The sequence below is a fragment of the Symsagittifera roscoffensis genome, chromosome 3 (genome assembly GCF_963678635.1).
Source record: "Symsagittifera roscoffensis chromosome 3, txSymRosc1.1, whole genome shotgun sequence".
NCBI lineage: Eukaryota > Metazoa > Xenacoelomorpha > Acoela > Convolutidae > Symsagittifera > Symsagittifera roscoffensis.
The window spans coordinates 43,501,493-43,515,695 of record NC_087064.1 but is presented as its reverse complement, the minus strand read 5'-3'; the positions used below and the strand labels follow the sequence as shown (position 1 = coordinate 43,515,695).

Here is a 14,203-nt window from a genome sequence, read left to right as displayed (position 1 = left end):
TACAGCCGATCGCCGTTTGCTTTGAGATTCTCAGATTCCAGATGATTTTCTCGATCGAATCGTTTAGAGATGGTTTGGGTATTTCGAATGACATTGCCAGTAATTTCGATTTAATTGTTTACACAAGTCTTTCCACTAGCCCGTTGGATCTGTGGTCTCCGACCGTACAGTAAATGATTTCTAGATTAAATTTATCGCAGAAGTTTTTGAAATCATGTGAAAGAAAGCATGACCCATGGTCAACTCTAATTTTTCTTGGGAAACCGTGAAGATGACAGTAATCGTTTAGGAATGAAATTACGTTTCTTGTAGAGGTGTTCTTGACAATCTTGGCCGAAGGAAACTTAGTGTAGCGGTCGATACAAAGAAGAATGTATTTGTTGTTACCCCAACTAGCGTCCAACGGTCCCGCAAAATCCAAATTAACTTCTTCGTTCGCGAATGTCAATGTCGGGAGTTCCGAAATATTATTGGTGCCTAGTATCACTTTGATGTTCTTACCCGCTTTTAAACATTGGGTACATGTTCTCCCGTGATGGTAGATTTCCCGGTAAATATGTGGCCACCACAAATATTCTGCGAGGGATTTCATCCCGAACTGTCCTGGGTGAGTCTCGTGTAACATAGAATTAAAAGTTCCCCTGATGGTAGCTGGGACGACTAGTTTGTTGTCTAAAAAGAGTAGTTCATCCTTCATGTGTAAGTCTTTAGTGTAGTTCTTCATCTAAGTCCCGTGTATGCCCATCGGTCGATTCCTCTTTATCGTCTCTATCAGATCCCACAGCACCTTGTCTTCTCTAGTCATGATCTGAAGCAATTTCTTCGAACAGTGGTTCTCTGGGCGAATTGGGGAATTCGGCAAATTCAGATCGGCCTTATATCTTCTTAAGAGATCTGCGTGGTCGGGTGGAAGACTGTCGTCTCTGAATTTGAGAGCAATATTATGTTCTTCGGGGATAATCAAAAGGGGTTCGTTCACTTTGTCCATTGGGAGTTCTTGTTTTTTCTTGTTAGGTGGTATGAGGTGTCTGTTTAGAAGTAACAAATGTAAGAGGACTTTGTCCGAAAAAGTAATACTTTCAAAATTAAATTTTGAATTATCGACTGGTTGACATTTTGTAGTACAATTTTCTGTCCGAAAATGATTGTTGTGGCAAATTTTTATCGACTGAGCGATACAAGATATGATAGCAGCAATAATCTTGAGATTGAGTAAAGCTAACGAGCTAATCAGCTGATTCTGACCAATCTCGTCGCTTGAATTTTTGTTTCCCGATGGGATTGTATTAACTCGTGAATTAGTATTTACAGCGACCGTTGGTCTATCTACAGAATTTACAGTAAGTAATTTAGAATCTATTTTAGTCGATAAAATGTTCTGAATTCTGTCGATTGAAGCGACTACAAATTCGTCGTCATAATGTGAAATTGGAAGGGCTTTGCCCGAAGGAAGTCTAGATAAAAGGTCAGTAAAGCCCATGTCCTTTCCTGGTAAATGAGAAATTTTAAAATTGAAAGGTAAGAGTCTGTTTACCCAGCGGGTCAATCGACTGTGCATCGTTTTATTGCCATGATTTGCCGAAAGTGCTGATAGTAATGCTTTATGGTCAGTGACTATTTGGAATTCTGTTCCGTACAGGTAGTTTCTGAAATGTTCTGCAGCCCATACGACTCCCAGCAACTCTAGTTCGTTGGTAGAATATTTCATTTCATGGTTGTTTAAAAATCTGGATGCAAATGCGATTGTTTTCCATTGGTCGTCCTGTAATTGTTCTAGGGTAGCCCCTAGTCCGCTCTGTGAAGCGTCCGTTTTTAGTCTTGTCTTCTCTTTTATATCAAAGTGGCTGTTTTCTGCAACATTTACAATTTCCGTTTTTAACTTCTCAAACGCTATTGAATGGCTGGTATCCCATTTGTATAGCAATTTTTTGTTTAGAAGAGGTCGAAGAGGGGAGCTTAACGTGGATAAATTAGGGACGAATTTTACATATTGGTTTATTGAGCCGAAAAATGAGCGAAGTTCAGAAATATTCTTCGGGGTTGGCAAATTTTTTATTGCGTCGGCTTTACCGACCAACGGTCGTACTCCATTGCCTGAGATCTTGAAGCCAAGCCATTCGATGTCAGATTTAAAAAATGCGCATTTCCCCCATTTCACTGCCATGTTGTTCTTATCTAAGATTGATAAAATTTTGTGCACTATTGCTTTATGTTCTTCCAGCGATCCACGCGAGGCTACCAGGATGTCGTCTATGTAACAATTTGTAAACGGGATATTTTTCAACATTGAGTCCATGACCCGTTGGAATTCATTGGACATGTCTCCTAATCCGTAAAATCCCGTTAGAAACCGATACGTTCCTGTCGTTTCGCCGCCTACTATGCTAAAATTGCACTGTTTACTGGTTTGATTGCAAAGTTGAAGTTGGCTATATGCGTTTTTCAGGTCTAAGTAACTAAACCACACTCGCCCGTTGGGTTTTTCTGAAATTTGGAGTGCCACGTTATCAATCAGTTCATGGATATTCGGCATTTGATACTTATTTTTAAAAATTTGATCATTTAAAAGCTTGGAATCCAGTGCCAGTTTTATTGAAGTATCCTTTTTCCGAGTGATTACAATTGGACTGATGAAGCAATCTTCGTCGCATTTCTGTAACTTTATTATGTGACCTTCTTTTTCAATTCTTTTTAATTCATCGTTCACTGCCGCGAGTAAATGGAGTGGTACTCTTCTCCCTTTGGACTGTATTGGTTTTAAAGGTGTGTGAAAATGGGTTACCTTCCGATCGTTAGGTATTTTCCCCACTCTAGTGAATAAGTTCTTAAACTCATTAAAAATGTTGTCTGATGAAGAAGGTAAGTTTTTGTACTCACTCTCAAGTGTGGGTTGATTGACCATACAGATTGGTTGTGGGCATTTCCTCTGCGAAATTTCTATGCCCAGTTTGGGTAATTGTCGTTCCCCAATATGTTACGCTCGTGTCCGCCGGTTATGAAGAATGGGGTTTCTTCGCTGATCCACCCATTGGACTGTGTTCTGACAATTATTTTTGCCAAGATATTGATCGTATCGTTGGCGAATCCGCAGTATAGGTCTTTTATTCTTTTCTCCACTGGGTGTATCTTGAGGTTTGGGTATCTTAGTTTAATTTCATGTAGAACATTCTGTTTTAAAAAGCTTACAGGACTTGCTGAATCTACCGGTATGTTCATATTTACAATCATGTCCCAGCCAATGCCTAGGCTCAGGATTTTCTTTGTTTCAGGACCATTATTGTCGTAAATAGTTCTGACACTCTACACCGAGAAGTCGTCATCGTCACTTTGTCCGTACTCATTCCACGCATTTATCACGTCGCATGATTCTTTTTCTTCTATCCACGAGTTTTCCGGAGGTGTGTATGTACAATTCTCAGTATTTACGAAATTATTTGATACATTATTTACAGTTGGTCTCTTATTGCGTGATTTACATAATTTGGCGAAGTGTCCCTTATAGTTGCAATTTTTACAGGTTATGTCCTTCGCTGGGCAAACGTTTAAGTGCCCTTTCGTAAATGTATTTCCGCATTTCATGCATGAGTTACTCCTTTCGATGTTTAAGCTTGGTTCTTTTTTGATATGATTGTGGTTACTAAAAGATTTAAAAGTTGTCCCGTTGGTCGATGACCGTGACATATTTGTCAGTTTCTGGTGGTTAAAATATCCTTTTTCATCGATTAGGGCTTGATTAAGTGCTTCCGACGGGCTTATGGTAGCTGAAAGTAGCTTTCTCTGGGTGTCTGTGTTCTTCATATTGCAAATGAAGATATCCCTTATCCATTCTGCCTCGTCGGATTCCTTGATGTTGCACGTGCTGGCTAGGTCCGTCAGTGCTCCCCAGAATTGTTCGTACGACTCACGATCTTTTTGTTTTCGATTTAGAAGTTTATATCTTTCGAACGTAGTATTGGGCGGTTTGTTAAATGCTGCGTCTAGTAGAGTCCAGAACTCAGAGAACGATATTGCTAGAATCTTGACTCTCGGGTTCTTTTGTGTAAAAACTCTTTTTCCTTCGCTCCCTAGGGCTAAAAATAAAATTGATCGCAGTTTCTTGTCCGCCTCCGTTCGTCTCATTCCATTAAATTTTCTTTTCTCTTCGTTGATCCGTTTCTCTTCTGCGGATTCGTACTGTTTCATTGTGCTTTTGTTCCTGCTCTCTCTGTTGGCTTTTTCCGCGTCCGACTCGCTGCCTGTCGCCTGTTCCAAAATTGGAATTTGCGTCTCCGGTATCTCTGGTCCATGTAGGCTCTCTAAATCCAGATTTTCTTTCGCAATGATCGCCAATTGGAATTGGTCGCTCCATTGGGTCCAGGCATGCGGTGGCTCTAGGGTGTGATTAGGCCAAAAGGGGGGAATTCCACGCACGTTCGAATCATTTGACTGCGCCATAATAAACTATTCTAATTCTAAGTGTCTATGTACAAGGTATGTACATAAGCTTAATTGTTAAAACGATAAAAGGAAGTAGTTGAATTAAGACGTTAAAAAGGACAACTGAACTTTCGTTCATATCGACCGATGGTCGTAACTAAACTGGTATTAATTAAAATACCGAAGGTCATTAAAACAAATCACAACACCCGCGATGAGGTTCCATGAACAAAAATTGGTTTTCATGATTTTTTTTTCACAAAATAAGGAAATGGATTATAATGGGTCATATCAGCAATAGATTCAGGACCTCAGATGCCACATTCTCTATCAATCGGCTTTCCGGGAAATGCACTTTCGGGGAAAAATAAGATCCCAATGTCTCTACTGTTTAAATTACAAAATCTTCAACTGCCCAAGGTGTAGTTAATCCAGTCAGACATGAGCAGCTCAGAATGTCAAACCAACCGGTAAAGTGTTTGATTTGGCGTCTTCAAAAAATGAACATTATATTACCTTCACAAATCTTGTTCCTCGAGTCATTTTGGCTCCAAACTATAAGCGCGACCAACCTAATCGGACCTGCTCTGTAAGTCAATAATAGTTGGATCCTAGAAAACCTATGACAATATACATTTCTAAAATATAAAATTTCTTTGCTGTGCATAATCTGAAATACAAAAAGCTTAAAATACATAAAAGTAATAAGTTGTTTTGAGTCAGAACCACCAAAATCAAAGCAAAAAATCTGAAAAAGAAATAGTTTGACGCTCCACCAGACTAGTGATCACCAAGGTTATCACACACACTTATTTGGTTAAAGAAAGGATTTGATATAAATTCAGATCAGAATTTTCCCCGCGTTTCTAAAAAATTAAGTTGAAGCGCCGATTTTTTTTGGCTAGTTCATTACTAACCCTTTTTCCCCTCAGAAAATATAATAAGTAAAAAAAAATCACCAATGCATTTAGGTATGTTATGGTAAATTTTCATCACTTGTTGTAATTTTTCTTTTGATCATCTTATTTGATTGCTAAACAACACCTTAAAAAGAGTTTTTGCATTTGTTCTCATTTTTTTTCTTGACTTTTGAAATAAATTTTGTTGTTCATTTCCGTATACTGTCTATTTGATCTAGGCTAAAAAAAAGTAGATTTTGCTCATGTTGAAGCCACCCAAAAGGTTGCTCGCTTTTGTTATTCTCCCAAGCTGAACTAAACTGTCCATAATTTTGTACAATTTTAATTCATAGAATCTATTCTATGGTTATAAGTTTCTGGCTTGGAAATAGTTATATCATGATTGTTTTTTACTGTGTACGATTTGGTAAAAAGACTGAGCTAGTTTGAGTATGTCAAGAAAATTGTTATGATAAATCAAAATTCCAGTAAGGGAGACTTATTGTTGGTCTATATAAGAACCAAAACTGTTCATAGTGAAAGAGGACTAAGTTTACCACTGAAAACGCTATTATTGTTAGTGAATTATACAGAAAAAAAATAAAAAAGGAAGTTTTTCTGTTGCTGAGCAAATAGAAAATTAGGAATAAGTTTGAAGTATAGTTGCATATAATACAAGAACAGATGGACGAACGACCTAGGCTATCGTAACGCCGACCGACAGTATACGCCGAACCCCCCCCCCCCCCCCCGCCCCCCCTCCCCCCCAACAAAACCTTTTTGTTTATTTAGTAAAATTTAGCTATTTAAACTAGTTCATAAAACGGCCGGCCGGCCGACCTTAATTGACAGCTTTTCGTCTGTCAATAAAGCCATGTTTTGCCAAAGTGTGAACAAAAACTCTCACGCTTAAATTCAGTGCTGTTTCAACTTATCTGAATCTGAATTATATATCAACTGTAAGATAACCAAAAATTTTGCGTTTGTTTTGACAATTTTGTATAAAGAAAACACAGTTTGCACAGATATTACAGTTTTGTCAGCACATTTTGGTGCCGCGACCCGGGAGCTGATTCAAATCGGGAATGACTCGTGAACACATCAAACGGATGCAGTAACGCAATCGGCTTAGAGATTGAAAACCTTTCAGACAATTGTGATACCCCCAGGAACGTTTCGACGAGACAGTTGTGATACCCCCTCTCCAGGGAACGTTTCGAGACAGTTGTGATACCCCCTCTCCAGGAAACGTTTCGAGACAGTAATGATACCCCATCAGGGAACGCAGGCACTACAGACAGGCAGTTGGTGGCCTCGGCGAGATGTACAGAGGCCTTTTCTAACGGGTGTCGAGAGTGTTATGCGAAACGGAGACCTGTTCAGATGTTGAGTTCGACCGTGATAAGCCTCGCCAGAAGGAATGTGCGAACTTCAGAAGGTTGTTGACCGACAGACTCCGGATGAAGTGGCTGTCTGGGGACGGTAGAGGAAAAAAACTACAAAACTGTAAGACGGACCCCACCTCCCCACTTGGGTTTCAACTATCATAGTTTTGCATTTGTCAACTTTGCATAAACTCTTAAAAACCCATGTGCTAAACTTTTCCTGTGCTAAGTTTTCATATCAATTTTAAAAGTTAAAAAAAGCAAAAAGGCATAACACGGTAACAGGTACAAGACACTTTTTTCAATAAAATTTTGTGATTCAAAAAGCAAGTGACTCAATTTTTTCTGGAGATTTTTGTCCAAAATTGTGAACCCTAACGTTAAAGCGAGTGTTATAGTTTTTTTTGTGAAATTTTGTGCCAAAACGTTGGACCCAATTTCTTCGAACCTGGTAAAAGTCCCGCTATGAAAAAACTGCAAAAAAAATGAAAAAAGTCAAAAATGTATTTCGTAACAAAACGTAATGCCCTCGACCGGAACGGTTGGAAATTTCAGTTTAATCTATACCAATTAAAAAACAACAGAATCTTAAAAACTTATTTGAGCTCCGGTGATCTCAGAATCACTCAGAGTGGTTAAAGGGACCTAATTTAAGTTTATGACCTAAATTATACGACGCTCCTAAATCTACCCGAAAGTTTTCGTAAAGTAAATAATCCCGTCGCGTCCGTTTTTTTCGTAAAAAGCCATATATGGTTTTTGTTGTTGTGCAAGATCGTTGCTTCACGCTATAGAAATGCAACCGGCGTCACTCCGTAATCAACTTGTTGATACTTACTCAACCATACCCAGTCTGAATTTAACCCTAACTCCGTTAACCCCCGTAAAACTGTTCAATACTACTTTGAGTCACTTTTATGCCACCAGGACACGGAAAGCTAGAAACTTTGTAGGATTTGAACAAGAAAGGTCCGTTTTATTGCGTTCTGGGAAAGTGGCTTCCTCAAAAGGTTCGGAAAACCTCGAATTTCACATCGGTCTTGGGTTTCATGCCAGAGTAAAAAAGTCTCAATGACTTCCAGTCAACGGAAAAAAGAGTTGTTGTTGGCTATATTAAGAACAGAAGAGATCGAGAGACAAAATGAAGCATCATTGCGCTCACTAGAAATCAAGCAAAAGTTAGAACAAGTAAAAAAATCGCGAGGAGAATAGAAAAAAGCATGTAGAAGCCAAAATATCTGAGTTTGAATTGGAGGAAGACTCAGACTATGTTGACCTGTTTCCTAGCTCTGTGAGCTCTCACAGGGAAACAGCAGATAAACGCACAGAATGGGTTGGATAATGTGCCGAAATTGATTTCAGTAGTGACCTTAACCGAACCGACTGAATACACTTCTGGGTTGGATACGGTCCCTATAACGAATCGGTGGATGCCGTTCCTGTGTGTGACGCCCAAGGTGGTTGTCTTCTACGATGACTAATGCGGCTGAAGTACCTCCGATGATTCCTAAATCTCTTATGCAGATTGCTGCCGGCACCATTACCCGATTACCCGTCAAAATGTCGGCGAATCTGGTTAGAATTTAAATCAAGATAGAACAGAACCACAACAGTTTTAAATTTACCTCCTTATTCTGCAGCTTTTTTGACCGTACACCCTGTTCTACATCCCCCCTACTCCAGTCAGTTTTATAACCCGACCATTGCATCGTGGTTCCCAGCAACTGCGACGCCGACACCCGCAGTTTGCAACCCATCAGCTTTGAATGAGTCATCGAACATATTTGAAGCAGTAACGTCTGTTGCCCCTCCAAAATCCGTAACTTTCCCCTACAATAGCGTTGGAGCAAATTACTATTCCACTCCGCCACCCAAGCAAGTACCCTTGCAACCACCAATTGCGTCGGATTTTCCTTGCTCGTCCATTCACTAGCCGTATTTTTTGAATCCGGCCGCTGCGTGTGTACAACAACCTGCCCGAATGTTGTCAATCCAACATGGCAATCGATATCCGTTCGACACTTAGCCAGAGTCTTGGCATCGAACAGGAAGGATCCATTAGCCGAATGGAAAATTTCCAAGTAAGGTTGTAATCCATTGGAATAGCATGAATGGATAGGTCAGTTTCGAAGTGCGGTTGAATGGCAACCAACTATTTCGGATGACGTCAAGCTGACGTACCTTAAAACATTGGTAACTGGGAAAGCTAAGTTGACAATAGCGGACTTCGCGTAATCAGGTCGAATGTACAGGGATGCACTAAGGGGGGTTTCTCGAACAAAAATTTGGGCAACCTCTAACCGTCTTCAGCGCACTTATCAGCTTTCCACCAGTGAAAACGCAAAATTCAGAAGCATAATTAATTTTGCTTGTGTTATTTCAAGTCTCGTTGGTGTGTTTCGATCGCTCTCATGTGAGGACTATCTGAATTGAATCGCCATTTTGAATAGAGCTTAAAGTAAATTGCCTCCGAATATGAATGAGTTTTAGTCTTTCTATAAGTTCAAGCGTAATTGGTATTGCACTAAACTCCTTGACTTCAACGAGTGGTTGAAAGAAAAGGTCGAAACGCATGAGCTTATGAAATCTTTTTCTACTAAATCAAAAACCGAGGAACCCGTCAAGACAAAAACGACCACCCGAGTTTTTGCATCCAGTGCTAAGCCAAACAAGGTCGAATATCCTCCGGACCCGCAGCGCGGTGTTAAACATCCGTTATGGGGATGAAAGGTCTCCAATGAAAATAACCCTACTCAAAGGGCAAAGTTTTTTTTGCGGTGAAAAAACTCAGTTTCTCCTGTCTCCAAGCTGACTACATGTTCCGTAAGTAGCCGAAGGCTAGGAAATGCACTAAACCTGAGTGCGAAAGCACACAAAATGTCCTCTTGCATGGTGCAGATCTCATTTTCTCCTCGAAAGGAAGAAAACAAGTCTTCTACCGGAAATGTTCCGGCGGATAAATCAACATCGTCTTGTTCTGCATTCTTGCAGGACGTTTAAAGTCTTCTTCAGGTTATTGAGTTAAGTGTTGAATCTAAATCAAATATTGATACCGCCCTCGTTTTGTGTGATTCTGCGAGCAATCGTTCCTGGCTTCTTCCGCAAGTTTGACCCGCCGTCTGAAATTGTCAGGGAATAACGTTGATTTGGCCCTAGATAGTTTTATTTCAATGTATGTTATTTCAACCCAGTTAGTCAAGGTCACACTATCCGCTGACAAAAATAACACCGATTAAACGTTCATAGTAGCCGCTTATGTAAAGGATCAAACTATTATTGGGTCTCAAAAGGTTGAAGTTCCGGCCCTCCAAGAAAAGTATCCATACCTGGAACCAATGAAGCCAGTTTGGTATGGTTATTGGGACATTGGAAAAGTAATTGTTCAGAAATGTTATCACCACATAAGCACGCTTGGATATATATTCATGATGCAGATAGGAAAATTCCAATGGCTGTTCGTCTACCGGTAGTATGGGTTTGAGTGGCACACTTCCTTCATCGTCTGGGTTGTTGTCAACATGTTTCAAGTGTAGTGTTGAAGGAGTGCGGAATGAGTTAAAGCGCGGAATGAGTTAGAAAGCTATGGCGCTTACAAGCAAGCGAGCGCATTATAATCTTGAATAAACAACAAACCATGGTAGGATTTGGGTAGGATTATTATGGGTGCATGATAGCAGTTCTTCACCCAAGAACTTTTACTCAGCGCTAGCACAGTTCAAGACGCTTGAAAATCGGCTCGAAAAACACAGTGGTTTAAAAAGTAAATACACTGAGACAAAAAAGAGGAACTCGATAATGGTTATGTCTTTCTTGTTTGACCGCACGACTCGCAGCTCCGTTACGGCCTTGAATTGTATGTGCCCCACCATCCTGTCCTCCACCCCAACAAGCCAGATAAAGTTTAAACGGCCATTTTTTAAACAAATTTTTGCTTGTTGGGCCTGATTTATTGCAGAGATTGTTACACGTTTTATTGCGCTTAAGCCAACATCAACTTGCCGTTTCCGCGTTTATCGAGGGTATGTTCCTCCAGGTTGGGGTACCCTCTTGTGATCTACTTTCTTTGCGTTTTTTGTGGCGCGAGAATGCCACATCGGACGTGGAAGTTCTCCAGTATATGGCCTATTTTTGGTTCTCGGGACTCCACGACGTGCGCGAATTTCGCACTTCAGCAAACCGCCAGATATAACCTTGAAATTTTTCCTGAAGCATCTAGAGCAGTACTTACTAGGTTCTACATGGATGATTACTTGGATTCATTCGAGAACCGCAATGAGGCAGTGAGAGTAAGCAATGATCTGGTGAACCGTCTTAAATTGGGAGGGTTTCTCTCTCACCAAGTTTGTTTCTAATGTTCCTGCAATTGAAGAAAATTAAAACCCTTCAATTGATGTGACTGCAAAAGTAAAGGAAATTGCGAGTGGTAATGACCACTTGAATTCTCATTTATTAGATTTAAATTGGAACCATGGAAGTGACTCTCTCGTTGTTTGTCGTGGACTTAACCGTGAGCTCCAAACATCCGTTACGCAACGAACTGTTCTCAGTTTTGTTTTATTGGTCTTCGGCGCTTTTGATTTGGTGGCTCGCTACACGGTGCGGATCCGCCTGCTTCCTAAATACATTTGACGCATAACTGGCCAACATTGGTTTGATACCTTACCAGAAGCACTCCAGAAGCAAACCCTTTTATTCGAAAACGCTGATTTTAGTTTATTTGTCTTACTTGTTTTTTTGGGGCCCCTTTTGTGGACCTTAGTATTGTGCTTGTACAATTTTCGGGCAACAATGAGTCTGGGTGGCTCGCAGATGATACCCTCAGCATAATGCCTGTTAATTCTCACCTCTGGAAAATACATTAATACATTAGAGTGCGACAGTTTGTTTTAATTGATTCCACAAACTGCTTGCGGATTCCGCAGCTTGTAAGTGAAGTATTCAGCAATAATCAGCTTGAACAATAGCTAGCTAGAAAAAATAATACGGAAATTACGAACAATTACTTAACCATTGTCTGTGGAATCCACGAACAAATCTTAAATCATTACTTAAATAAATTCGTGGATATACCCTTTTAGAGTTTAAATTTTTTGTTGAAAACGGCCATTAAATTTAGTTTTCCTATGTGTCATAATCAATTTATGACAAATCCAAGCAAATTTTCGTAGCCGTGTCAAAAACAGTCACGCCCTCGGTTTAACGCAACCAGTTCATTGATATCAATAATTTGCATAATAATTTAAGAAAATGCCTAGTGACAAAAAATATAACATTGTTGTTGATTTTGGTTCAATTCGGCATATGAGCAAACTACCGGAACTGCCATTTGCTAACGAAGAAAATAATTTAGACTTCGCCGGCCCTTTGGACGCTTTCTGGGGAGCTTCTGATCTCTATTGATAATCGATTAGATCAAGGAACGGCAATCATATCACGGGCAAAAAATTTTGAGCCACAAGATGGAGCAGAGGACTCGTTGGGTAAACAGGTTGTTACCTTTTAATTTTGAACTTTCCCACATCCCAGGAAAAGATATGGGTTTTACTGACCTTTTATTTAGATTAAGATCGGGCAAAGCCCTTCCACCTTACTACGACGAAGAATTTGTAGTCGCTTGAATCGACAAAATTCAGATTTTTTTTATGTAATAGAGACCATTTAAATTCTGTAAATGTAGTTATTGTAGATAGACCGTCGATCGCTGTAAATGCTAAAACTCTCGTTAATAGTAATATCCCGTCGTGACAAGAAAACTCAAGCGATTTGATTGGTTAAGACCCTTGGAACAGCTCTTGAGCCTATTTCAAGCTCAAAATTATTGTCACTATTATATCTGGCATTGCTCAGTCAATAAAAATTTGCGATAACTCCCACATACGAGTAGAACATTTTCTTTCTAAGTGTTTACGTATCGACAATTCTTTCCCCTGTCATTAAAAAAAGTATTTACCTATCAACAAAAAAAATCGATACAGAAAAATGGAGGATATTACCGGCACTCAACTTATATTTCCTGAAGAACACAAAAGTGCCTTAAAATTTAAAGATGATCATATAGCAGACGAATATGCAAAGTTATTGAAGAGTTGTAAAGCCGAGTCAAATCTACTCAGTTCACCGATATTTCCCAATGATCACTGTTCCAAGAAATTTCTACAATTGATGACGAGAGATGACAAAGTTATTCGGGACTTGCTTGAAACAATAAAATACAAACGACCAATGGGCACTCTGGGAACATATATGAAAAACTTCTCGAAGGACCTTCACGTGAAAGTTCTTTATTATTCCTAGATAATAAGTTAGTCGTGCCGGCTACTATTAAGGGAACCTTCAGCGCAATGCTTCACGAGACCCACCCAGACCAATTCGGGATGACGTTTCTCGCGGAATATATTTGGTGGCCTCATATCTATATATACCGAGAGATATATAATCTTGGAACGTCTTGCAATCAATGCCTGAAAGCCGGTAAGAACTTCAAAGAAGGAAACAAGATTTTAAGAATAACTAGTGCAGACAACTCGAAAGAAAATAAAATTTTCCATTTCAGTTTTTCACACAAAGTCCTGAAACTTACGACTACCTTTCAAAGTCTATGAAGCAGTTAATAACATGAAAAAATTTACAGTAATAAAATTATATCATTTGTTTTTAATTTGAGATTTTCGTGAAAATCATCCCCGCACACGCCATATGAAATACAAATTCTTAGAATCTGCGCTTAGGCGTCATATCGCGCTTTATTTGTCCCAAAGTGATTAAAATGGCATTCTTTAAACCATAGCTTTACAAAAAATGATCACAGGTGAAAAATCTTTTCAATTTTAAGCTCAAAAATGTAAATAAAAATTCAGTCAAAGTCTGTTAGAAATTCGAATTTTATTAGAAGAAAAAAACCACCCCGCGCACAAATATTCGGTTACTTTCGTTACGAAAGTTGGAACAAAAAGGATGGCCCGAAACAAACGGTTTTTGGCAAATTTTTCTCCTGGTGTGACCATAGATCACCGTACGTAACACTGACGGAGATTTTTCTTGAGCACAAATTTTTGGAGCAAAAAAAAACGATTAAATTTCTTTTTTTTCCAGTAAAAAGCGATTGGTTCATTGAAACGATACAATAGCTAACCCAATGTGTAAAGTTAAATTGGAGCTCTTTTTCAAATGATTTTCATCGCATCGTAGGTAAAACTTGTATCATAAAAAATGGCATGCTTGGTTTTGATTTACAGAAACTGGTTTCGATTTGAAAAAAAATTGCTTAGATGGGTTCGAAAATTTTCCGACTTATTCTGATTTGTAACTGAAATGAAAAGAAGATCCATTCAAGTTTAATTTTGAGTTTCTAATAATTATTAAAGATGTGCAAATTTTTTCTAATTCAATAACAGAAGATATTGAGAATGTGCGCAGTTGTTTTTGCCAGTAGCGGACTTAGGCATGGAAAGAGGTTTGTTATTTTAGACTCTAGATGGAGATCCGTGAATTTCCTTAAATGAA

At 39.2% G+C, this 14,203-nt stretch overlaps 1 protein-coding gene across 2 annotated transcripts in view; it reads left to right on the top strand.

Annotated features, from left to right (window-relative positions):
* LOC134842554 (choline transporter-like protein 2) overlaps window positions 1–14,203 on the top strand; it is a 546,776-nt gene that overhangs the window by 430,176 nt on the left and 102,397 nt on the right. The window lies entirely within an intron of this gene.